The 24,914-nt window shown below is 45.3% G+C and overlaps 1 protein-coding gene across 1 annotated transcript in view; it reads left to right on the forward strand.

The window, feature by feature from the left end:
• Positions 1-9: 9 nt before the first annotated feature.
• The window catches only part of myo16 (myosin XVI), a gene marked incomplete at its 3' end in the record, with an annotated part of 177,929 nt that continues 153,024 nt past the window's right edge, over positions 10-24,914 (forward strand). Inside the window, exons 1-2 of the mRNA XM_079518690.1 lie at positions 10-73; positions 9,815-9,960. The remainder of the gene's footprint in view (positions 74-9,814; positions 9,961-24,914) is intronic.

Below are 24,914 nucleotides of genomic sequence, written 5' to 3' on the forward strand. Positions count from 1 at the left end.
GCAAAGTGTGTTTACTGTGTGTACATCATGCGTTGCCAGCCCAGAGAGATGACAACAGTCAACAGCAGCACAGGTAAACGCAGATAATAGTAACTGACAACTGTATGTCGGACGGCATTGATAAACTGTAATTAAACATAACCATATAGTGTCTGACAATTAATAACCACCACACCAACGACCAAACCCTCTGCTATGCTGCCCGCCTAAAACGAACCAACTATGTAGGCCTAATCATAGCACCCAACCAAAATTAATAATAAACGCGAGAGTCCGATGGCTTAAAACAACTTTATTTTATATTTAGGGTATTTATGAGTCCATGCTATAAATTAAAAGGTAAAGGTGCATTTTTATTTCAGAAATTATGACGGACATTATACTTACATAATTCGATTTAGTTAGGCCTCTGTGTCATTTCCAAATGTATTTCTGGGGGGGGGGCTCAAGTACCACCACCAGTGGTACCATAGTGCAGTGCAGTGGTTGGGAACAGGCAATTAACTCACAAAGGCTCCATCTTATCTCATGCAGGCCCTGGAAAGAGACATAGTGGCAACATAATTATGGCATGGCATGCATGGTTACACAACTTGTGTGTGTGTGTGTGACATGCTATATACAGTACATACCCTGAAGAAGGCAATTGTTTGCCGAAACGTTGGTAACTCGACAGTATTTTTTGCATCGTTACTATGAGCTGTGCGACCTCTCCTTTCTATTTTCAAGTTGGTCAGCACCATTGGTGTACAGTAGAGACTGACACGGGAGTGGATTTTCACTCCTGTCCTGTCCCACTCGCACAGAAAAAATCCTGTCCTGTCCCAATCCTGGGCCAGAGTTTAAAAAAAAATCCCATCCTGTCCCACTCCTGTAGAATGACTCCTGATCCCATCCCGCTCCCACTCGAAATTACTCCCGCTCCCATCCCGCTCCTGTTTTTTTTTTTTTAGTTAGTCATTAGGCAATTGATCGATCCATCCATCTATCCATCTATCTATCTAGGCCTATCTATCACTTCTGGCTTCTCAAGACAGATATCCTACCAATAAAATTAAAATAAATAAAGTGTTGGATTTAACTTTGACTACCAAATACAGTTCCGACACTTAATTTAAGTCCTATGACACTGTTTTTCCCTGAACAGAACTTAAAGCTTAACAGTTAACAAGTGCTTTGTCAATTAAAAGGTGAGTGTTAATTTAACTCTATATGAATATTTATTCAGTGTACAAGTCTATGTGTATGGCAGTGGTTCCCAGGGGTCCTTGAGAGAGTTCCAGGGGGTCCCCAGCTAAATAATAGTTTGGAACCAAATGGACCCTTATGGGTCTAACAAATTATGTTATGGGAGTGTACAAATGGAACCAAATGTTGTTCCATTTGTACACTCAGAGTTAAATTAACTTGATTGATTTTACAATATAATTTGGGGGTCCCAGCGATAAAAATGCCATTAAATGGGGGTCCGTAGACTAATGCATGTCAAACTGGGGGTCCTTGAAATTAAAATGGTTGAGAATCACAGCTAGAACCGTAATAAAAATCTTCTGTTATGGGGGTCCCCGCCCCTGGCATCTTTTCAAATGGGGGTCCGCGGGCTAATAAATGTCGTTTTAGGGGTCCTTGACACGAACATGTTTGGGAACCACTGGTGTATGGGACTCGGTTGGGAGAAAGAAGGGAGACGATGTATTGTAGAACATTCGCTCAGACAGCTGTTCAGGGAGCTAGCTAACAGTAACAGCGTTAGCATGTAGCTAACGTAGCATCACAATTGAAAGTTGCAACGTTGCCACTGCCAGGGGAAACAAATGCATCAGGATGATCTGGCTATAAATAATCGATTAAATCACGGCACCGGCGCGATGCAGAATCACACAAATATAAAACTGTAAAAGACGTCCAGCCCGACTGGATTGCATGGAGGAGTTTTTTGTGTTGTAGAAGGCAGCACTAGCACTGCTGGATTATGGGTAACTATGTAGTTCTTTTGACCTGTGTCAGCAAGTCAAAAGAGTGTTGGCTCACAGAAAGATGACTACAACAAAAATGGGTGCTTCTGTTCTTTTGGTTGGAACTTGGCAGCGCGACCAACGTAATTCACGCTCCTGCACACTCCCGTTAACTTTCATTCCCGTCCCGTCCCGATTAAAAATATGAATCCCATCCCGCGGGAATCCCGTGTCCCGCGGGAGTCCCGACAAAATGTCAGTCTCTAGTGTAGGCCTACAGTGCGGTGTGCACTCCTATCTTTTTGTTTGCTGTGTGTGTGTATAACAGTATAAGCCTACATACCGTATACTGTTGATTATTTTATCTGAGCAAAACTCCTATTTTAACCTTGTATCCAATCCACCACACATGAATGGAATGTTCTAAAATGTACCTGCTGACTTGTTTGCCAAGAAGAAAGCCACTTGACTTGACCTTTTACTTTAAAGCTGCTATAGGCTAAGCAATAATATGTGACATTTTGAAAGACCCCTTTTTTCCCCCCCAGACAGCCAGCAATGGGTAGAACGCTCCCAAAAAAACGTTTGTCTCTGTGACACATCTAGGGGCCACAATCTGCATTAAAAGATTTTCCTAGTCTAAAAAAAAAAAAGGTCATTAAACTTTCGACATATTATTGCTTATAGCAGCTTTAAGTATTAAATACCCTGCTTTAGTAAAGCTTGTATAACCTTTTGAAGAGACCCTCCACATTTACTTTGATATGCTTTCCTCCTTTCTGGACCAACAACCTTGACTTCATCAGGCAGGTGAAGGACTGTACCTCTCCTACCGTGCTGTCACTTATTGATTGGCTCTGCATTACTGGTTGTATTTGTCCTCATAGTTTGTGTTGTTTCCCTCATGGAGGTTAAGTCCTATCTGTGAGGAAGTCTCTGCAAGTGTTTTGGTCTTGTCTTGTATCTGATGGCTATGTGACAGTAGTGCCAGGCCGTCTGCAAAGACTAAAGGTGGTTGCACACGGCCGCGTTTTTCGGAAAACAGATGGAGAAACGCCACAGAATTCGCATCCGATTCGCATCCGGTGTGTGGAGACCTTTAAGGGCTCCTTTTTTGTCACCGCTAAACCCCTTATCCCTAAACTTCTTTGCCTTTTTTTTTTTTACTATTTTGAAAAACATTTTGAATAGTTCAACTAGCCAATCTACATTGACAAGTTGTGAGCGTGTAGGTAGACTGGCCATTTTAATGATTAAAAAATGTTTTGCAAAATAGTAGGGGTTTAGCGGTGACGAAAATGGAGCCCTATGTCATCTAGCTGTGTCCACAATGTCCACTGGATTCAATTCTTCCTTTGTTCATTTCTCATGATCCAGTCGATGGCTATTGGCTAGTAAACGCAGGAATGGGGATATGTTTTATGTAGGAAACGAAAAAAGGGGATTTGTTTTTACTTCCCCTAACCCCTAACAAAATTGCCCTGTGGGCCGCGACTCAAACAACATGGGTCCCGACTCCCGACCCACTGTTTGGGAAACAGTGTTTTAGAGACGCATCATTCCATACCAGCAATTTAACTTATTATGTTGTTACAAACGGCTTAATACAATGCTTCCTGTAGCTACTCATCAAAATAGTGCCAACACCAGCATTGTAGGAGCACTGAGCGTGTGCGTGCGTGTGTGTGTGTATTTGTGTGACGCACCTCAAGCATAGTGCACAAACTGGGCATGTGTTTTACAACATGACATATTGACGGTGTGCTTTTCTTTCTCATGGCTTCATTGAATTTGAAGTCTGTCTTTAAAGAGCAATTTAGCAGTGATTGATTTATTGCCCTATTATTCTAGCATATGTTTTGCTATATCTACTAGAAAATCTCTTGCAGTAGTGTTGCGTTTTTCTAAGGCATGGGCGCAAGCGCACGCCAACATTTTGCGGATTTCTCAGGCAAAACACAGTCAACACAGTAAGCCACAGCAAAGCCAGCCATACTTACCTGATTCGGATGTGGGAAAAGCTCTAGAAAAACTCCTGACTGTGGCTTGAGGGCACAAGCAGCTACAGGGTCTGCCTGCAGCCTGCTTACTGCATATAGCCTACATGCTGACATTGATGATGATTGACAACGTAGGTAGTTTAATACTAACTTCATGTTATGGACATGGACTCACTCTTTGTTTTCAATAGTTTGTTCCCAAAGATCCAGGCTCCTGCACAGCTGTTTACATCCGACTGTCACGTTACCTAATCCGTTCTGTATTCTTATGAACACTGTAGCGTGCGTGGTTGTCATGACGACTCAGAACGTTTGTCAGGAAGTTATGGCGTGAACATAACGGCATAACAGGCAGCGCAGCTGTTTTAGGACCTGTTTAAGAGTAGCAGATCTGCAAGCTCACAACACACAACAGTGCGACGCGATGTGCGCCTTGTAGATTAGTGTTTTATTTAGTTTGGTAGCATCACCGGTGTGGATGCAACGAGAGTGTTGCTGTCATCGCCGTGAGTTTTTATTTTTTCGTCCTCTCAAAAGTGGAGGGGATGCCCTGGACAGTTGGACATGACAAATCATAGATATGGGACAAATGGCCCAGCAGATGGCGTGATGCCACTGACAGGAGATATGCTTGTACATATCATGTCACGTCATTGCATTTTACCTTTTATATTAACGTTTTAACAGCAAATGGATAAGTAAGTCCCAGCATGGATCATCACACAGACAGTAATGTTGGTCGGACGTGACATATGTACAAGCATCTCTCCTGTCAGTGGCATCACGCCATCTGCTGTGCCTTTTTTAGCCATATCTATGATTTTTCATGTCCAACTTCCTGGTCTCAACTGCGCATGTTTCTTTCCTTCCATGGAGCACCATGTGAGCAACATGGCGACACCCGTACGGTCTTCTCGTCTCGTCCTCTTTAGACAGTCCATACCAGGAAGTTATGCGGGAATGCGTAATGTGTGGCAAAAAACTACTTTCTGGCCTTGACAGCCCATACATCCAAACAAAAGTCCTATTTCATTGCATGAAATGACTTTAAACAACATTAAATTCACTTTGTCACTCGATTTGCCACTCGTTCTGCCATTCACTATATACATGTGCATACCCTCTATTGTCAGCAGACATTGATGAGAGACATTCATCTAAATATGGTGAGCTAGCTATTAAAGCCACTGCTCTTTTTAAGTTGCATGGAAGGCTTTCTTAGAAGAAAGTGTGCTACTATAGTACTATGCAGCACTATTCTATGCAATATATGTAGTGATCACTCAGCTAAGGCAGGGGTTCTCAACGTTTTTGGCCGGGGACCCCCGGAAATGCTTTGGCAATGTCTCGGGACCCCCGCCCCGCCCCCTCCCGACCCCCAATATAAATTGACTGCTACAATAACCTTAAACCATTTTGGGCGGGAACCCCTTTTGGTGTTTTAAGCATTGTTATAATTTAGCTATTGAAAAATAGCAGATCTACAAGCTCATAGCGCGCCACCGAGTGGCGCGCTATGAGCTATGAAAATAATTTGGGGACCCCCTAAAATAATTTGGCGACCCCCCCCGAGGGGGGTCGCCACTTTTATTTCACTTCACTGCCTCGGCCAAGCCAGTTGACCCAACTATAAATATGTATGTGTAAGGTGAATAATGTAATCCTGTTGGCAGTGTGTGCTACAGCAGGGGTTCTCAACCCGTGGGTCGCGACCCCTCGGGGGGTCGCCGAATTATTTTAGGGGGTCCCCAAATTATAAAAAAAAAAAAAAAAAAGATTTTTTAAATTTTATTTTCACGATTTTTCAAAAATAGCAGACCTACAAGCTCGTAGCGCGGCACTCGGTGGCGCGCTATGAGCTTGTAGATCTGCTATTTTTCAATAGCTAAATTATAACAATGCTTAAAACACCAAAAGGGGTTCCCACCCAAAATGGTTTAAGGTTATTGTAGCAGTCAATTTATATTGGGGGTCGGGAGCGGGCGGGGCGGGGGTCCCGAGACATTGCCAAAGCATTTCCGGGGGTCCCCGGCCAAAAACGTTGAGAACCCCTGTGCTACAGCAGCAGTTAGTTGGGGTGGGAGGTTATTTGTGGTAGTTTAAACTTTTGGACACGGATGAGCATTCCACTGACCTATTTTTGGCCAAACATCAGAGTGGATCAGGAAAATCACATAGAATATTGAATCAAACTGCTACTTATTCCTACAGCCGCGCGCAGAAGCTGGGGAGAAAGAGATAGTAGGTGGTGAAAGCATTAGTTAAATCTTAGCCAGTGTTTTGAGTACTGAAACATGGCTTAACCCATTTTGGGCGGGAACCCTTTTGGCGTTTAAAGCATTATGTTATACTTTAGCTGTTGAAAAATAAAATAGCAGATCTAGCAGATCTACAAGCTCATAGCGTGGCACCGAGTGCCGCGCTACGAGCTTGTAGGTCTGCTTTTTTTTAAAAATCGTGAAAATGTGGCCCAAATGTTTGAATATATTATTTCAGAGCGAACATTTTTTAACTCAAATCTTTGCTTCTGGGGGGTCCCTGGAACAACATATTTTCTGATGGGGCTCGGCGGACAATTACTTATATTTTTGGGGGTCCTTGACATGAAAATGTTTGAGCACCACTGACATAGAAACACTGACATTTCCAGAAAACCGTCAAGATTTACAAGACATTTTTTAGAATCAGGTCAATATGTCCTGAGGTTGTTGAGGTCTCTGAGGAAAAGGTGCTGAGGCATGCCCTTGATGATTGGGCACTTGTTGGGCCTATAATATATGATTCAATCCAGAATGAGTAACAGTTTGTGTCTTTGCGTCTTGTCCAGCTGCTGGGTGTTAAGATAAATGTTTTGTTTTGCCCCTATACATTATGCTCTAAATGCTTCTCTCGCTCTCTCCCTTTTACACACACACACACACACACACACACACACACACACACACACACACACACACACACACACACACACACACACACACACACACACACACACACACACACACACACACACACACACACACACACACACACACACACACACACACACAGGCGTTCTGTCCATTAGGGCAAGGAGTTAGACAAAGCTCAGTGGGTGGTCATTTCTTTACTGGGCATTTTGCCCTCAGTGTCATGGCTCCATTTGTCAAGAAGAGAGAGAGAGATTCTAAGAACCCCCCTGACTGATACTGTGTGTGTGTACTGTGTATGTATGTATATATGTATATATATATATATATATATATATATATATATATATATATAAACACACAAGCACACACTTACAGTATATGATATGCAGAGCCCTAACCCTGCCAGGTTCAGTCAACAACTAGGTTTTTGAATTGACAACACAAGATCGGCTGACCAATTTATCTGTCGAGCTCTAATTCCAGTTAAGTGGAATGGTGGGGAAGAGACAGATTTCACATGAGAGAGGGAGAGGGGGGCGTGGAGAGAGCGGTAAAGGGAGGATGAGAGTGCAACTTTGAAGCCAAAACAGAGCGGTCCACTCCAAACCTAGGGTACCACAACCCATGGGAGTCCAGTCCCTAAAACCCTTTGATGGGCTGGCAAACAGAGGACACGGCTGTACAAACACCAATCGAGGAGGGAGGTGGGAGAGAGGGTGGGGTGTAGTAGTGGAGCCATCCCATCTATAATGGGGTGTATGTGTCCAGCCAGATGCCCACTTGCCCGCCCACCCCGGCCCCCGCTCCATCCAGATATGTCTTTGTGTGGTGCCATGGTTACCGCTGGTGTGTTGGCGGAAGCTGATGTCATTGTGGGGCTCCCCCACTCCATAGAGAAACCAAGAATCAGGAAATGATTCCTGCTGTGCACACACATGCTGGCACTGGTTTTCGAGATTAGCTCCGGACCGGACTCCGTCTCTCACGCACACATGCACGCATGCACGCGCGCATGCACACACACACACACACACACACACACACACACACACACACACACACACACACACACACACACACACACACACACACACACACACAGTGAATTAAGAAACATGGCAAAACATATGCACATAGTAGTATAAGCACACAGCCGGTACAGCATGGCCGATTACTTAGAATTTTAGTTTGTTCTCTTTCTCTGTTTTCAGTTCTCTTCTTCCCCCCGGTTTGCGACCACTGGGGCAGGTCTGACTGATGCCAGGGGGCAGGGGCGAAGGTGATCTCTGAATCCTGATTTGTAAAATCCAGCTCTGCCTCTACAACATGCAACTCCTGTGTGTACATGTGTGTGTGTACAGTCAGTGTGCACACACACACGCACACACATCCCAGCCCTCTCCAAATCACAACATGCACACGGGGTAACTTCTCACTGCAGCATAACGCGCACCATTGTCTAGTCGTTGCCGTGTAGCACTCCCAGCACTTTGGGGGGCTTACTTTGATCATCTGCAGTCAGCCAAAATTAATGATGCTGATCCAGAATCCCTGCAGTTAAACTGGCACGAGGCGCCGAATGGATCTCTCATCTAAGCGGGGGTATTTGATGGGCTTCAGCCCTGGCTTTTGACGTGCGTTTTCTGTCCACCATATGGTATAGTTTTGTATCAATTTATCCCAGTTCTAATGGTCAACATTTTGTATTGATATATGGCTAGCGTTTTGCCATTTCACAGTGTTGATGTGTGTCTCGACGGACTACGCGGGATCTTCTTTGAAACACGAGCTGATCTATAATTCATACTCCAGCTCTGCCTGACTTGCCTGTGCTTGGAATGCAGCCATGTTGGAACGGCATAAGCAAGCTGGGCTCATCAGTGTGTTGGCCCCACGTTTGTGTACGCAGTTGTGTCCGTACATTTGTGCATGCTTTTACCCCGGGGCCCGTACATTAGCCGTTTCTGTTTCAGGAGTGTTGATGAATATTCTAATAATACTGTTGTGCGTGCGTGCGTGCGTGTTCTCAGCATGGCATGGTACGCACACATGCACGCGCACGCACGCACGCACGCACGCACGCACGCAAGCACGCACATTATTTTTGCACCTTAAGGCCACCCCAATTAACAGTGGACTGTGCCTTCTACCTGCACTATTCATATTTTTAATTCATCATTTTAATGCCAATAGAAAAATCTGTGATATACACACTATATCTCATTTTCACGGGGCAAGACTATAGTATTAGAGACCCAGTCCTGAAGGTGGCGGTAACTTCACCATTATGCCGATTTTGACCGAATAGAGCGAATCTGGCGATTGTCATTTCCGGTTAAACAGAACATCAACATCCGCTATCTTTCTGCACAGTGTTACAGTAATTTGCCCGGGATGCTAAGCGATCATCGTTTATTCTAATATCTAAGTCAAATTAAGCTCTAATCAAGCCCCAAATATCGCATATTACGCAGCTATGCACATACAGACCGTGCGCGTGCGTGCGAGAGCATGCATGCGAGGATTTCGGCCGGTTTTAGGATTACATCGGCCGTTAGCCAAACTAGCCAAAAGTTGCTACATTAAGCCCCCGATTAAGCCCCCGATTACAGGGAATAAGGGTAATGAGGGATTTTTTGATTCATTACATCAATAGCGTCAAGGGCAATCATTTCTATGATCACACACAGTGCAGAGTATTATACCTGCCGCTGGATATGCTGTGTACATATCTTTTGTTGATTTGTCTTTTTTTCTCCCCTTGCACCCCCCCCCCCCCCCATAAGGAAACCGATGTAGCTTGCACACAATATTTCTCCCCCTTTTTTATTTGCACTTGATGTGACAATAAAGCTGTTTCTGGTTCTGAATTCACTTGTTTAACCGAAGTTTATGCTTCTCTCTCTTTCTCTCATTCTCTCTTCTTGTCACCATGGCTGAGCCACAGCCATCTTTGTCATGCTGATGAGGAGCAGGGGAGTCTAGCGCAGCCAGAGAGCAGGAGAAACGAGCCCCCCCCCCCCCCCTTCCCCAATAGAAAAGGATGAAAGGACAAGTGGAGGAGGACAGCAGGAAGGAAGAGAGCAGTCTGCAGTAAGTTTTCCTTTTGGCTCGGAGCCTCTGAAATAAGCATGTCAGACAGAGACACAGTATTAATGAGTCCAAGCTTACTATATGGACTCGCTAGCGCACACACCCGGGCAAGACACACACATGCGCACGCACGCACGCACGCACGCACGCACGCACGCACGCACGCACGCACGCACGCACGCACGGTCGCACGCACGCGCCCGCACGCCCGCCCGCCCGCACGCACGCACGCACGCACGCACCCGCACGCACGCACGCACGCACGCACGCACGCACACGCACACGCACACACACGTCACTAGCACTGGACAATTACAAAACGTCCAATTGACGCAGGCATTTCAAGGCTGAAGTTTCAGAACATATTCTGATATGTATATACATTCAATAATAAAGGGGTCAGTTTCCTTTGCTTGTTTTTTTGTGTAATTATATTTTTAAAGTAGATCAGTTTTTCTGACAGGAAGTCTTTTGACCTCTTGACCTTTTGTTTTGGATCATGTGCGCTTGTGCGTGTGTGTCAGTGTGTGTGTCCAAACCAAAAAACCTTTAGGTGAAGATTTCCCCAAGCTGTTTTGGACAGGTTCTTCAAAGTATATTGAGCTTCAGTTTGTCACAGTATACGAAATCGTGGCGAGTAAATTTCCATCTGTTTTGTATACATTGGTAAACGCGATTATTCAATGTTGGGGGAAATACCGCTTTACTCTTTAGTCTGCAGTCTCTCTCCCTCTCTCTCTCTCTCTCTCTCTCTCTCTCTCTCTCTCTCGCCCACCCTCTTCTTCGCATGCTCCCCCCTCCCCAACACACCCCCCTTGCCAGTTAGAATCCCTCTCTCTCACCCACTGACTCAGTTGTCTCCTAGTTCCATTCACCCGCATGTTCTCTCTCTCTCTCTCTCTCTCTCTCTCTCTCTCTCTCTCTCTCTCTCTCTCTCTCTCTCTCTCTCTCTCTCTCTCTCTCTCTCTCTCTCTCTCTCTCTCTCTCTCTCTCTCTCTCTCTCTCTCTCTCTCTCTCTCTCTCTGCTATACACTGAGCAGCAAGGGAAGTGGATGTGTTCTGAGTGGAGGATCTTACTTAGCCTATGGGTGTAGATGTAGAGATAGCTGTTACTGAGGGAGTTGCTCTCTTTCTCTCTCTCTCTCTCTCTGAGAGGTGTTGCACATCTTAACTCAAGAACAGACTGTGGATTATATTTCCGACCTGGAGAGAACGTTATCAGGGAAGTGCATGGACCTGCAGCCTGAGGTATGTCACGTGTGTGTGTGTGTGTGTGTGTGTGTGTGTGTGTGTGTGTGTGTGTGTGTGTGTGTGTGTGTGTGTGTGTGTGTGTGTGTGTGTGTGTGTGTGTGTGTGTGTGTGTGTGTGTGTGTGTGTGTGTGTGTGTGTGTGTGTGTGTGTGTGTGTGTGTGTGTGTGTGTGCGCGCGCGTGTGTGTGCATGTGCGTGTCTGTGTGATTACCAATAAGGTAAGGCCTTCCTTGAGGCACAGCCATTCAAATCTGTGTTTATATACTGTATTTAATCTCAGTCTTCAACAGTGCTTGTATACTTTTCTGGAGTCAGTCGAGTCAGTTTGTTTTAAATCTTTACGTTTTAAAGGACCTTCTTAAATGGCATTAAGTTGTCTTTGTCTGCCGTCAACAACAAGGCTTAGCTTTTTTTTTTTGGTTTTATGTTGTTGTTGTCCTCACATGCTGTGCTTTGCTCTGAGACTGTGCCCGCGCATGCCGGCTGGCAGCTCACAAAAGAGGGGCATAAACAGGGTATTATTTTATTTGGCATGCTTGTCGCACACACACACACACAAACACACACACACGCCAAAAACCTTCCGGGTAGAAGATAAGACTGGGACTCGTCCCAGCTTTTTTAGAGGACCTTGGTGTGGCTCTCATCCAGGTGTGTGTGTGTGTGTGTGTGTGGGGGGGGGGGGGGGGGGGGGGGGGGTAAAGTAAACTGTACACTCCACAATAAGTCAATCTTTTGTTTTTCATGGGGCGGGGGGTTGGGCACACAGATGGGTTCTTTTCATCGGGCCAAGAGCCTGCATACACCCTGGTGTGTGTGTGTGTGTGTGTGTGTGTGTGTGTGTGTGTGTGTGTGTGTGTGTGTGTGTGTGTGTGTGTGTGTGTGTGTGTGTGTGTGTGTGTGTGTGTGTGTGTGTGTGTGTGTGTGTGTGTGTGTGTGTGTGTGTGTGTGTGTGTGTGTGTGTGTGTGTCTTAGTTAGTGTGTGTGTGTGTGTCTTAGTTAGTGTGTGTGTGTGTGTGTGTGTGTCTTAGTTAGTGTGTGTGTGTGTGTGTGTGACTTAGTTAGTGTGTGTGTGTGTGACTTAGTTAGTGTGTGTGTGTGTGTGACTTAGTTAGTGTGTGTGTGTGTGTGTGTGACTTAGTTAGTGTGTGTGTGTGACTTAGTTAGTGTGTGTGTGTGTGACTTAGTTAGTGTGTGTGTGTGTGTGTGTGACTTAGTTAGTGTGTGTGTGTGTGACTTAGTTAGTGTGTGTGTGTGTGTGTGATTTAGTTAGTGTGTGTGTGTGTGTGACTTAGTGTGTGTGTGTGACTTAGTTAGTGTGTGTGGGTGTGTGTGTGTGGGTGTGTGACTTAGTTAGTGTGTGTGTGTGTGTGTGTGCGCGACTTAGTGTGTGTGTGTGTGTGTGTGTGTGCACGCGACTTAGTTAGTGTGTGTATGTGTGCACGCGACTTAGTTAGTGTGTGTGTGTGTTGCCGGTGCTGCTGAAGCCCTGGCTAATGAAGGATATGATTTGGGGTGTGTGACTGTTTTAAAGGCCATGCAACAAATCAATCATGGTAACCTGATTTAGAAGGCGGTTTTTCCATTCACAGCTGTGTGTGCATGTGTGTCATTGCTGAATGTTTAAAAGGTTGTTTGTCTGAGCATAATAGATTTCCCAAATTCCCACATCTCCCCATATTTCTCCTTGTATGCCATTCTTTCTCAGTGTGCATCATTCATTCCTCTGTGTCGTTATTCGTCATTAAGGAGTGATGTGTTCCAGCCTTGCAGCATGAATGGAACTAACGGCCCTAAAGCTGTAGAACCCTGTAGTCCAGTGTACACCAGTGTTGTTTTTGGCAGCAAATTTCTATTTTAGTTTTAGTCATAGTCACATTTTAGTCACCTGGAATGTTTTAGTGTTTGGTCTAGTTTTAGTCGACTAAATATCATAAGATTTATGTCGACTAAATCTACAGTTGATTTAATCTATTCTGGCGGGCCTCGATGCCGTCGTAATGGCTGATTTTACACTTGCTGAAAATAGCCGATCTACAAGTAGATCTGCTATTTTCAGCATGCAACCAAGTGTAAAATGACTTCTACTGGATCTCTTGTCCACTTGTCCCTTTCTAACATTTTAGTCACCATAGCTTAGTTTTTATCTAGTTTCCATTTAGTTTTCGTCAGTGAAAAAAGGTAGTCGACAAACACTTTTCGTCATGGTTTTAGTCGACGAACACTGAGTGGCTCCCAAACTTTTCAGCCCGTGACCCCAAGCCCCCACGATGGGCTGGGCAACGTTGAAGCCGTCTCCCTACTGGTCAAAAACCTGGTACTGCAGGCTGGCTGGTCCCATGAGGTTACATTTATGAATGAATCGTGACGTAGAGGTACCACAAGTATACAGCGCGAGGGGGGGTACTACGATAGGAGCCAGCCAATCGTATCAACTAGGCATGTAACGATTCACTCGACTCACGATACGATTCGTATCACGATAGGATATTTTAAACCAAAAATATTTTCAAGAAAAATTAGTTTTTTTTAAAAAATTTATATAATTTATCCCCCCCCGAGCTTTTTTCACATGTTTTATTTAACTACATTGTAGAAAGCAATAAGGTACACCCGCACTGTGTATCTGCTCGGCACAAGAGTATTGTCTTATTTAATGAAGCAACGTTTCGGTCACTAGGGACCTTCCTCAGGCATGCCTGATACACAGTGTGCGGGTGTACCTTATTGCTTTCTTTGATGTCCACTGGCCTACGCACCTGTGCATACGCCTGATTGCTAGGTGTGCGATAGTTTTCTCCTACATTTAACTACATTGTAAAAGAAGTAGCATTACTTTTGACAGTGCAGAAACATAATTGCCTTCCTTGATGTATTAATGAGCATCAACGACCATCACCTGGGCACAGTCACAGACACACAGCTCCCCTCTACTACTGAAAGTGACTCTCCAAAAGCACTTGAATATGATGGAATATGGTTAAAGCTCACATTTCATATCACACACCATAATTCACTAGCCGCCCCCCCCCCCCCCTCCCCCCCAAAAAATAAAAAAAACATTTGTTTTATTGTATTAAATCGATTCATATCGTCGGGATATATATCGATATACGATATATGGTTACATGCCTAGTATCAACGCTCGAGGGCTACTATACCCGGAAGACTTTGTCGTTCTTCCGGGTGCTTCAAAACGCCACTGAGCAACTTCCATTGAAGTGAATATAAGCTGGGGGAGGACGGGGCTGTCGCTCCTCAATCCGTTCTCTATATTATAGCTCTAATTGTGACCCACAACAGAAATTAGACATTCTCCCAGGACCCAAACTAGTGAAAATTGCCGATCTACAAGCTCACAACGCGACGCTTCGCGCCGTGAGCTTGTAGATCATCTATTTTCACTACTTTTTTTCTAATTCATGGATTTCTTTTCTTATGAAGTTATGAAGTTACTGAAAAATCTTTGAATTTTCAAAATGTTTCGAAATAATAATTAAAATAAAAACCAAATGTAAGAAACACAAACTAAGGGGGATCCACGACAAATGTGTCGGCGACCCACAAAATGGGTCCCGACCCACTGTTTGGGAAACGGTATATAGTGCTGTAATAGCCATGTCTCAGAGTGCAGCGCGGTCCTTGCCTCCTTCTGCGGTCAGCTGTTGAACCACATGTTCCTATGACTATTAGTCTCAAACCCTAACCCTGGATAATTATGGGATGATTTATGTGGCTGGCTGTCATGGAAACCACTTGGTAGTGGTGGTGGTGGGTGGGTGGGGGGCACAGTTGCGTTGATGATCTTTCCTCAGAGGAAGGTCCTTGATGATGCATGGAGCGGCTGTCCTTCGAAACTCTGAAGCTACATATGCTCCCCGCAGCGATATTTATGTAAAATAGTCACCCCCCTCGCTGGGATATATTAACCCCACCTTTCGGGTAATAAATGTTTAACCCATTCTGGGCGGGAACCCCTTTTGGTGTTTTAATCATTATGTTATGCTTTAGTTGTTGAAAAATGCACTTTTGTAGGTCTGCTATTTTTGAAAAATCGTGAAAACGTGGCGCAAATCTTTCAATATGTATTCTTTCAGAGCGAACGTTTTTAACTCAATTCTTTGCTTCTGGGGGTCCCTTGCCAGGAACAACATATTTTCAGATGGGGGTGTTCAGCGGCCAATTACATATATCTTTGGGGGTCCTTGACATGAAAATGTTTGAGTACCACTGACATAGAAAACTGTCAGGATTTAGAAGACATTTGTAGACATTTTGGGCGGGAACCCCTTTTGGTGTTAGCATTATTTAGTTATGCTTTAGCTATTGAAAAATAGCAGATCTACAAGCTCGTAGCGCGCCACCGAGTGGCGCGCTACGAGCTTGTAGGTCTGCTATTTTTGAAAAATCGAATAACATAGCTTTTTCAGAAAACTGTCAGGATGTAGAAGACATTTTTAGAATCTGATCTCAGGTCTAAATGGGTTAAATAAGACCCCCTTCTTTTTTGTGCATGGTTAAAGTGTTAGCTCTGTGGGGGGGCGAGGGTGTCGGCAATACGGGCCGTGACTTTCATCAGACTGAGAGACGGAATGCTATATAGGAATGCCGATCCGTTTACTTTGTTGCACATTTCTGCTCACTGCATGTCGTCAAGCCAATCGGAAACTGTGCACATCTAAAGCCCCGTGGCGTCCACTGAGTGCGTTGCGTCGCGTTTTTTGACGCCGTCAAAAAATGAACCGTGGTGAATCGGTGACACCGTCGGCAGTGGAGCACCCTTCATCTATCTAACTATAAATGCACCGAGTCTCTGTGTCTGTCTGTACGTCTGTAATCCATGTAACTCGAGAACCGGCGCTCGCCCCACCGACTTCAAATTCAACACACGCGTTCCACAACCACACAGGGAGTGCAGTGCTCGGTGTCGGTCGGACCCACGGTTTTCCAGAACCGCCCCAAAAGGGCCTCTGCCCGGGTTCTGTACCGTGCCCCTGCCCAGTGTCCATATATGGAACTGGCCTGTTCTGACATCATTCTGACATCTGCAAAGATTCCATATTGGGGCCATGCCTGACAAAGAACTCCATATATAATATATGGGCAACATAAAAGGGACACAGCCATAATATCTAGGTGGGGCATGCATTTCCAACTTGCACCGTTCCAAGTAAGGTTGGGCGATATGCCAATCTTTTTCAATCGCCCATCGTCTGTCCAAAAATCGCCGATGGACGATATATTCGTGTCATAAAAGTAAAGTGAGAACAGCTCACTACAGGTCGCAAAAAAGCCAGATCTACAAGCTCTCAAGGCGCTGCGTCCTGCCTGTTTTTGCAGCGCCGTTCGCTACGCGTTGAGAGCTTGTAGATCCGTCTATTTTTGCAGCGCAGCTGCAGGGTAACAAAATAAAAAATAAGTTACAGGTGGAGATGAAGTGAAGTTGGAACGGACAAGCAGCTGCAAGCCAAGCTAACATAACAACCACTGGCTGGTGACAGTGTTGTTAGCCGCAGCAACATGTATCCTGCCCTGGTAACTTCTCCTCCTCCACGGAGAACTCTTGCCTCCCCGCACCGTCGGAGCAATCCACAAGCTCTCAAGGCATCGCGTCCTGCCTGTTTTTGCAGCGCCGTTCGCTACGCGTTGAGAGCTTGTAGATCTGTCTATTTTTGCAGCGCTGGTGTCGGGGTTCGTTCACGTTGTCAATAAAAAAATAACCTAGATTACAGGCGGAGATGAAGTTCAGTCAGTGGGTTGAATCAGTAGCTACAAGCTAAGCTAAGCGCTAAGCTAACGATCCCCGAGCCTACACTAACACTAGCAGCCTGTTTTTTATTTTCCCCCGACTTCACGGGTGGCGCATTGGGATTGTGATGAGACACGAGACAGCAGTGTGCATTCTGTTGTGACTGTATATTATTAAACTGCATGGGACTCTGGACTCCGGAGCATAAACAACATGTAGGCTACAGTACAGTAGCCTCCCTCGGCTCGGTCCCTCCCAGCCTTTACTCTGGCTGCCAGAGTGTTCCCCGATGCTGCGGTGCGGGGACTGGGAGCATACCATTATAACGGGAGAGGGGTTTTCCACCCGGCCGCTGTTACTACTTTGCTGGCCCAAATTGATTCACATGTTGCTCACACTTTAAAATAATCGTCCCGAAAAATCGCCTAATAAAAATATTCGGCGATTGGACTCGTACATTCGCGATTGACGATAGATTCGTATCGTCACCCAACCCTAGTTCCAAGTAGGCCAGTGTTCAACGGGCCCGGCTCTAGTTGATTTAAAAGGGAGCGTTGAAGCGTTCCCTACGTTGGCGCTGACGGACGCCCGATGGCCGCAGTGGAGCCCCGGCATAACAGAGAGGCATCTTGCCAGTCAGAAGTCTTTGTGTTTTCCTTTCTGAAGTCCAAACTTCAAACTACAGCCACTATAGCGGGTCTATTCTTGGAAGCAGAATGTTACCACGCTTACTGGATTTCTCATGTAGATCCTCCGAGGGACCTGGGCACCCCCCTGCCACCTCCTCTACCACACACACACACACACACGCACACACACACACACACACACACACACACAACCAACCAAAGAGGCAGATCCATTTCATATTACTGACGTCGGGGAGGCTGACAGCTGACGGGGCAAGTGGGAGGAGGAGGAGGGTGAGATTGAGGTGAGAGTTAGAAGTGTTAAAGCTCGTCTGGGATTCATTATGGCAGTTCTCCAAGTCGTGAGATCAAATGTGACATTCCCATTTAGTTTTGACACTATATTGTCAGATGTTGTTAGAGGGGGAGGGTAGTTTCAACGCATCCTCACTCCCAAGTCATCAACTGCCAATCTGACACTTATTGACAGGGACGGAGCGAACCGTACCCATACTGACGAGGAGGTGTCATCATTGACTATTCTCTAGTGTGGTGGACACTCACTCACTCACCTCACTCGGGAACTTCTCATGTGGCTCAACTCCACGTCTTCTGATGGCATGCCTGCCTCGTTTTACGGCTCAGGGGTAGAGTGGCCGGATGTTAACCGCAAGGTTGCCAGTTGCCAGTTCGAACCCGGGCTCCCCCAGAGTTGGTGTCGAAGTGTCCTTGAGCAAGACACTGAACCCCTAATTGCCTCCTCCTCCTGATGTGCCTTGCATGGTTTCCGCCACCATCTGTGTATGAATGGGTGAATGTAATGCACCATCTCTGTAAAGCGCCTTGGATAAAAGGCGCTATATAAATGCACCATTTATCATTTAAGTTTAGTTTTCTTTATTTTTTCTAAATGTATTTAATTGTGTGTTTTCCTTCCACACAGTCTACATGGTATGCATTATTTGGTATTATGTGTCGTTATTCTCAATGGCAAACGCCCCGACGCTGTTCACACACAATGGGGAAAAACATGTATAATATTATGAATCCCCAAAGATGAAACTATTATACAAGATTGCAGAGGATAATTGCAGCTAGTTTGAACTAAACCGCCTCAAAACATCTCAAGATGGCTGATGCCATTCCAGATCATTAACTACATGTCGAATTTCAGACTAGCATGAATTATCTGGGGAGCATAAGGCATGTTGTTTAACCCAGGGGTTCTCAACCCGTGGGTCGCAACCCCTCGGGGGGTCGCCAAATTATTTTGGGGCGTCCCCAAATTATAATTAAAAATATATAAAAAATCTTAGATTTTTTTTGCAACTGAATGGCTGGAATATTGAAATTAAGAGTTTACGTGGTGCATGCATAAACTTTCCTTTGATTATATCTGGTTTCCGTTCATTTATATTATATTTTCTCTATTATTTAGGTTATTTTTGCAGTCAGTTTGTATTGGTGGTGGGGAGGGGGGCGGGCAGGGCTCGTGATAAATGGCCAAAGCATTTCCGGGGGTCCCCAGCCAAAAAACGTTGAGAACCCCTGGTTTAACCAATCAAGAAAGGGCACTCTCTACATGCGAAACAAATGGCACTTTTCGTATTGGTAATTCTATGGAAACTGTTTGTGCTCGACGCTTTCATGCTTTGTTTTTGTGTTGTCGCAGATTGTGTATCTTAACAGGGCACTTTAAGATGGTTTACCATCACACCATTGAAACCTTGGCTTCGTCAGACCGTATTTGATCTGAAGTGGCCAGAAGGTTGAATGTATAATAAATAAATGAGTCCAAAACACTCCACATGCCTTCTCAGGAGCGAGGCCCTCAGGCTGGGGACTAGGATTCATCCAACAGCAGCCAAAGCAACTGTAAACTCCTCTGTGTTAATTGAACTATAAAGTGTACAAATGGAACCAAATGGACACTTAGGATTTTACTAAGTAAGTATGCAGCACGATGCGTCAATGGCAGTCAGTTAGTTAAGCAGGAAACCAAGTTCAAATCCGGGGTAGAAGAGGACAGTTACATAGTGCTGCTTTTAGTATAAACCCTTACAAAATATTAGGAAAAACTGCAGACTATTGTACTCCTTAAGTACAATTTTATCAAAAAGCAGGGTTGTCACCCATGATTACCATACATTGTCGTGCACCACAGATATAGAAAATAGCTGATCAAGCAAGCTCACAATTCACAACAACACTTCACAGCAAGCTCATAATGCTCACAATAATGTGTCACTTATAGACTGCCTATATTTCCGTCACGCAAGACTGGTGTGCAAAGAAGTATAAGTCAGTATTGTTTTCGTCGACAAACTATGACGAAAAATGTTCGTCGACTACCTTTTTTCATTGACGGAAACTAAATAGAAACTAAATAAACTAAGCTACAGTGACTAAAACTAAGACTAAATATATCGACAATTTTGTCAAATTAAAACTGGACTAAAATGTTAGGAAGGGACTAGTGGACAAGAGATCCAGTATAAGTCATTTTACACTTGGTTGCATGCTGAAAATAGCTAAATCGGACTAAATCACCTGTAGATTTAGTCGACTAAAATCTTATGACATTTAGTCGACTAAAACTAGACTAAACACTAAAATATTTCGGGTGACTAAAATGCGACTAAAGCTAAGTGAAAACCATTCAAGAGACTATGACTAAAACTAAAATAAAAAAAATCCGCCAAAAACAACACTGAGGTCAACCAACCCATCCAACATGAGAGCTGCTCCTTTTAGGACGGGTGCCTCTCGGTAGATTACTTCCTAGTTTTGATGTCGGCATGCCGCCGGCCTGTCGGCATGTCTCTTTGGTGGCCTTGCAGGACTTTGTTTCCTTTCCCCAGGGCTATTACTGGATACTGGGTCAGCCGGGGCACGTCAGAGTCGGGGTCAATGTCTGGGCTTGCCAGGACTTGCTTCTGCTATACATTTGTGTTGTTTATAGGTGTGTGTTTCTGTTGTCTATTATGAACGAACACTGCTGCTGTTGCTCGCCTGTTTATATGCATAGCTATACATGTGCTCATTGGAATTTGCAGTGGAACCGGAAGGGGGGGTGTGTGTTAGAGGGCAGCACGGGTCCACCTGGACCCGAATACCCGAGCAAAATATTGACATGCCGTCGGGGAACGGGTCGGTTCCATTTCAAAGCTGCGGGCCTCGTTCCGGGCATCTGAAATGCAGAATACCCGAAATCCCCATGCAGGACCCGAGCTTTATTATATATTAAACCTTTCAACTTTAAAAATAGGTTTTGAAAATAGACATATTATGGTTATGCGTGCGTTCAACTGCGTTGTAATGATTATGTTCTAAAATACACGCCTCGAGGATTTGGAAATGGGACGTATCCACTGGTGGTGGGTGTGTCACAGGGCGCGTTCGGAAATACCGCACCAGAGCACACTCGCCTATTAGTTTGCATTGCACAGTGCGCTCAGTGCGCTATTTCCGAACGTGCCCACAGTGTGTGCGCGCAGTCACAGTAACAACACGAACAACACGAACATCATCATGGCGGCCCCCTTCTTGAGCGAGGTGAAACCGGTGAATCGCAAACTACAAGCAAACGATTACAGCACGCAATCTCCTAAAGGGAAGTCAGATGTCTGGGACAGTTTTGTTGTCATTGTCGACGCAGACAGTAACAATGTTGGTGCTGCTAAATGCACAAAGTGTGACTCACTGCTTACTTACGACATGCAGAAGACGGGAACATCTTCAGTGTTCAGTCTCATAATCACAGTCACGGTGAAAATAAGCATAATATAGGATTGGACACACCACGGGTGTAACGGATCTTTCGGATCGGGTAGGATTATTTCGGATCGGATCCTGTTTTTATCGGCTCCGGATCGGACCGGGTCCAATTCTTTCGGGTCCATTTTGAGGCATATAAGAATGTTGCTCGGTTCCATATCAGTTCGGTTCTGATAGCACCGGGTCCGTTTCGGACCGGGTCCAATTTTATGGACCCGTGCTGTGCTCTAGTGTGTGCGTGTGTGTGTGTGTGTGTGTGTGTGTGTGTGTGTGTGTGTGTGTGTGTGTGTGTGTGTGTGGTAGTTCTCGAGTGCAGGGCGTTTCTTGTGATGATGTCAAACATTTGCGATGGTGACGAAGACGGGTGTTTCACAGAGTTTGGGAGATGAAGAAAGGGAGGAGTGGAGAGAGAGAGAGAGTAAGAGAGAGAGAGAGCGCGATTCAGAGGTATGCAGCAGCTGGCTCTCTCCAATCCTGCTGGAATGCGTGCGTGTTGTGTGTATGTGTGAGAGGGCAGGTGCGCAATCACTCCTCTGCTCCAGTCTCACAAGTGCTGCTCTTGACAGACACACACACACACACACAGAGGTTATATTTAATGAATTGATTTTATTTATTCGGGGCCTGAACTGGAAGCGTGGGGTACATTACGGTGCATGACACTACGACGAGCTTGGCTGCAGAGGCCCAGATAACGCTCTCACTTGTTAGCACGGGAACATCCAAGCGCTCCCTTATTAACGCTGGGCGCTTTGATCTCCGCCAGGAAGCCGCAGGGGGAGGGAAGTGTACACGGAGATGAAAGATAATGGCTTGCTGTGATGTGTTTGCGGTGCGATTTCAAGACATGTCACCTCTCACATTCAGCCGCACATCAAATTGGGTCGATGCCTTTTTAATGGGACGTGGCCTCGCTCGTTCATTCATCCCCCCCCCCCCTCTTTACGACAATAGCATGATACTCTCCTGAACATATTCTCCTGAACAAATGTCTATAGTTGACCCAGGTTCGGTAATGTCATTCTGTCAAACTCCTCTTGAATTGTGAGGGCTCTGCAGGGCAATGTAAACCGTGTATGTTTTCTCATGCCAATAAAGCCCATTGAATTGAGAGAGAGAGAGAGGGGATGGTTAAGAGGCAGATGAAGTGAGGAGAATACTATAAAGAGTGGAAAATGTGGTGGTAGGGGCCATACAGGGGCTGTCTAGAGAGAGATAGAGAGAGAGAGAGAGAGAGACCAGAGAGAGAGAAGGGAAAGAGGTAGAGACCTAGCAACAAGCAAAGCAACGCATTCGCCCTTACTGTGGAGGGAATTGCCACTTCTCTCTGTGTGTGTGTGTGTGTGTGTGTGTGTGTGTGTGTGTGTAACCACATTTATTTGATGTGTGTACAGTATGTGTGCTTGCATGCGCACCATGTGAACCAGAAGTGCTGTAATTTCACGCCTTATAAAATAGACCTCATTTCGAAGGTTAAATACTCACTCGGTCCTGAACCCCCCCCCCCCATCCCCTCCCCTCCTCGCCTCGCCCTCTCCCCTGTAGAATCACGCTTTTTTTTTTTACCACTGCCCTTACTTGGCCATTCTCTCACCTCCTCCAACCTCTACCTCCAGCACAACTGTGGACCTTTTGAGTGGTGCAACCACTCCTATAGACAGCTGTGTGTGTGGCTGTGTCCCTGGGTCTGTCCCTGTGTCCCTGGGTCTGTCCCTGGGTCTGTCCCTGGGTCTGTCCCTGGCTTTGTCCGAGCACGAAAATAGAGCTATAGTGTTCACCACCAAGTGTCACTGTTGCACACACAGACACACACAGGCCAGGGAGGAGGGCTTGTACAGTACAGTACAGTACAGTACAGTACAGTACAGTACAGTACAGTACAGTACAGTACAGTACAGTACAGTACAGTACAGTACAGTACAGTACAGTACAGTACCACTCACTTCAGACGAAGTCTGTTTTTTTAGTTTTTTTTTGCCTTGCTCATTACATCTTGAGACGGCACAGATATACAGTATAGACCAGTGGTTTTCAACCAGTGGTCCTTGAGGGGGATCCAGGTGGTCCCCAGCTAAATGATGATGTAACCAAATGGACACTTAGATCTTTAACTCTTGAGAGCGTAAAATGGACCCGTACGGTTTCATTTTACGCTCTCAAGAGTTATATTGTTAAACATATGCATTACTTAACTTACAAGAAGTCTACGTATACACAATTGGAGACTGTAGAACCTGTAATTGTTATATTTTGATCAACGTTTTCCCTGTTATCTCTCCTATCGTAACAGCAATACAGCATTGGATTGTGGACAAAATCTTATTCAACGACAACAAAACATTTTTGGGTCGTCTTGAGAGGCTAAATCTCATCAAATGGTGGTCCGTCCGTGGCTCAAATGAATGCTGAATAAAATAATGGGCCTTGATACAAAAAAAGGGTTGAAAACCACTGGTATAGATGGAGTGATTCATCTTGATAATAAAGATAAAATGCATTCACATTAACACAGCAACAGTGATCATGAACAGTGGGGATTAGACTATTTAAACATTTCTTTTATTTAAATGTCCACCGCAGTTGGCACACACGAAGTTTGTCTGCCTCATTATGAATGAACTCCAGGCATTATTGGGAGTCGACTCAAGACAGTGGTGCTGTTTGGAGGCCAGACAGACACGAACATGGAGAGTAAAGCGATCGCACATAATCTGCGCAGAGACAGAGTGATTTATGGTGGCCATGGGCGGGTGTGGGCGTGGGGGGGGGGGAGGAGGGGGGGGGGGTTCAAGGACTTGATGAAAGATAACTAAGACGGAGAGGGAGAGAGAGTGGCGGAGAGAAATAGGGATGAATCGTAGAATTTAGAAGACAGATGGAGTGCTTTTAGTGGGCGTCTCTCAAGGCATGACACACACGGAGAGGAGATTCCTCTGTTTTTTCCCCCGACACCTCCCTTCTCTCTGTCTTACTATACAGCACAAGTCTTTCTGTGATGCCTCCTCCAGCACTTTCAGATATCCAGGAGTACGTATATCTTCCTAGACCCCCCCCCCCCCCCCCCCCCCACTCAGTACACCCCCCCCCCCCCCCCCCTCACTGTCTCGGCTGTCCCGCTCTATAGGTCGAGAGCCTCCACCAAAACAACCTCTCTGTCTCGCAGTGTTGTTTCCGGTGACTAAAAGTAATAGCTGGGTCTGAATTCGTCCAAAATCAACAAGATCGTGCACTTGGTGACAAGTTTTTGATTTTTGGTATGATGGTAGGTATGGTTATAAGGTTAGACGAAAAATGGTCGTCGACTACCTTTTTTCACTGGCGAAAACTAAGCTACGATGACTAAAACTAAGACTAAATATATTGACAATTTCGTCAACAAATAGAAACTAGACTAAAATGTTAGGAAGGGACTAGTGGACAAGAGATCCAGTAATCAATAAAAGACAAGTCATTTTACACTTGGTTTCATGCTGAAAATAGCTGATCTACAAGCTCACAACGCGTCGTAAATGTAGTCTACTAAGATCACATGACACGTAGTCTACTAAA

The sequence above is a fragment of the Electrona antarctica genome (assembly GCF_951216825.1).
Source record: "Electrona antarctica genome assembly, chromosome: 13".
Taxonomy (NCBI): Eukaryota; Metazoa; Chordata; class Actinopteri; order Myctophiformes; family Myctophidae; genus Electrona; species Electrona antarctica.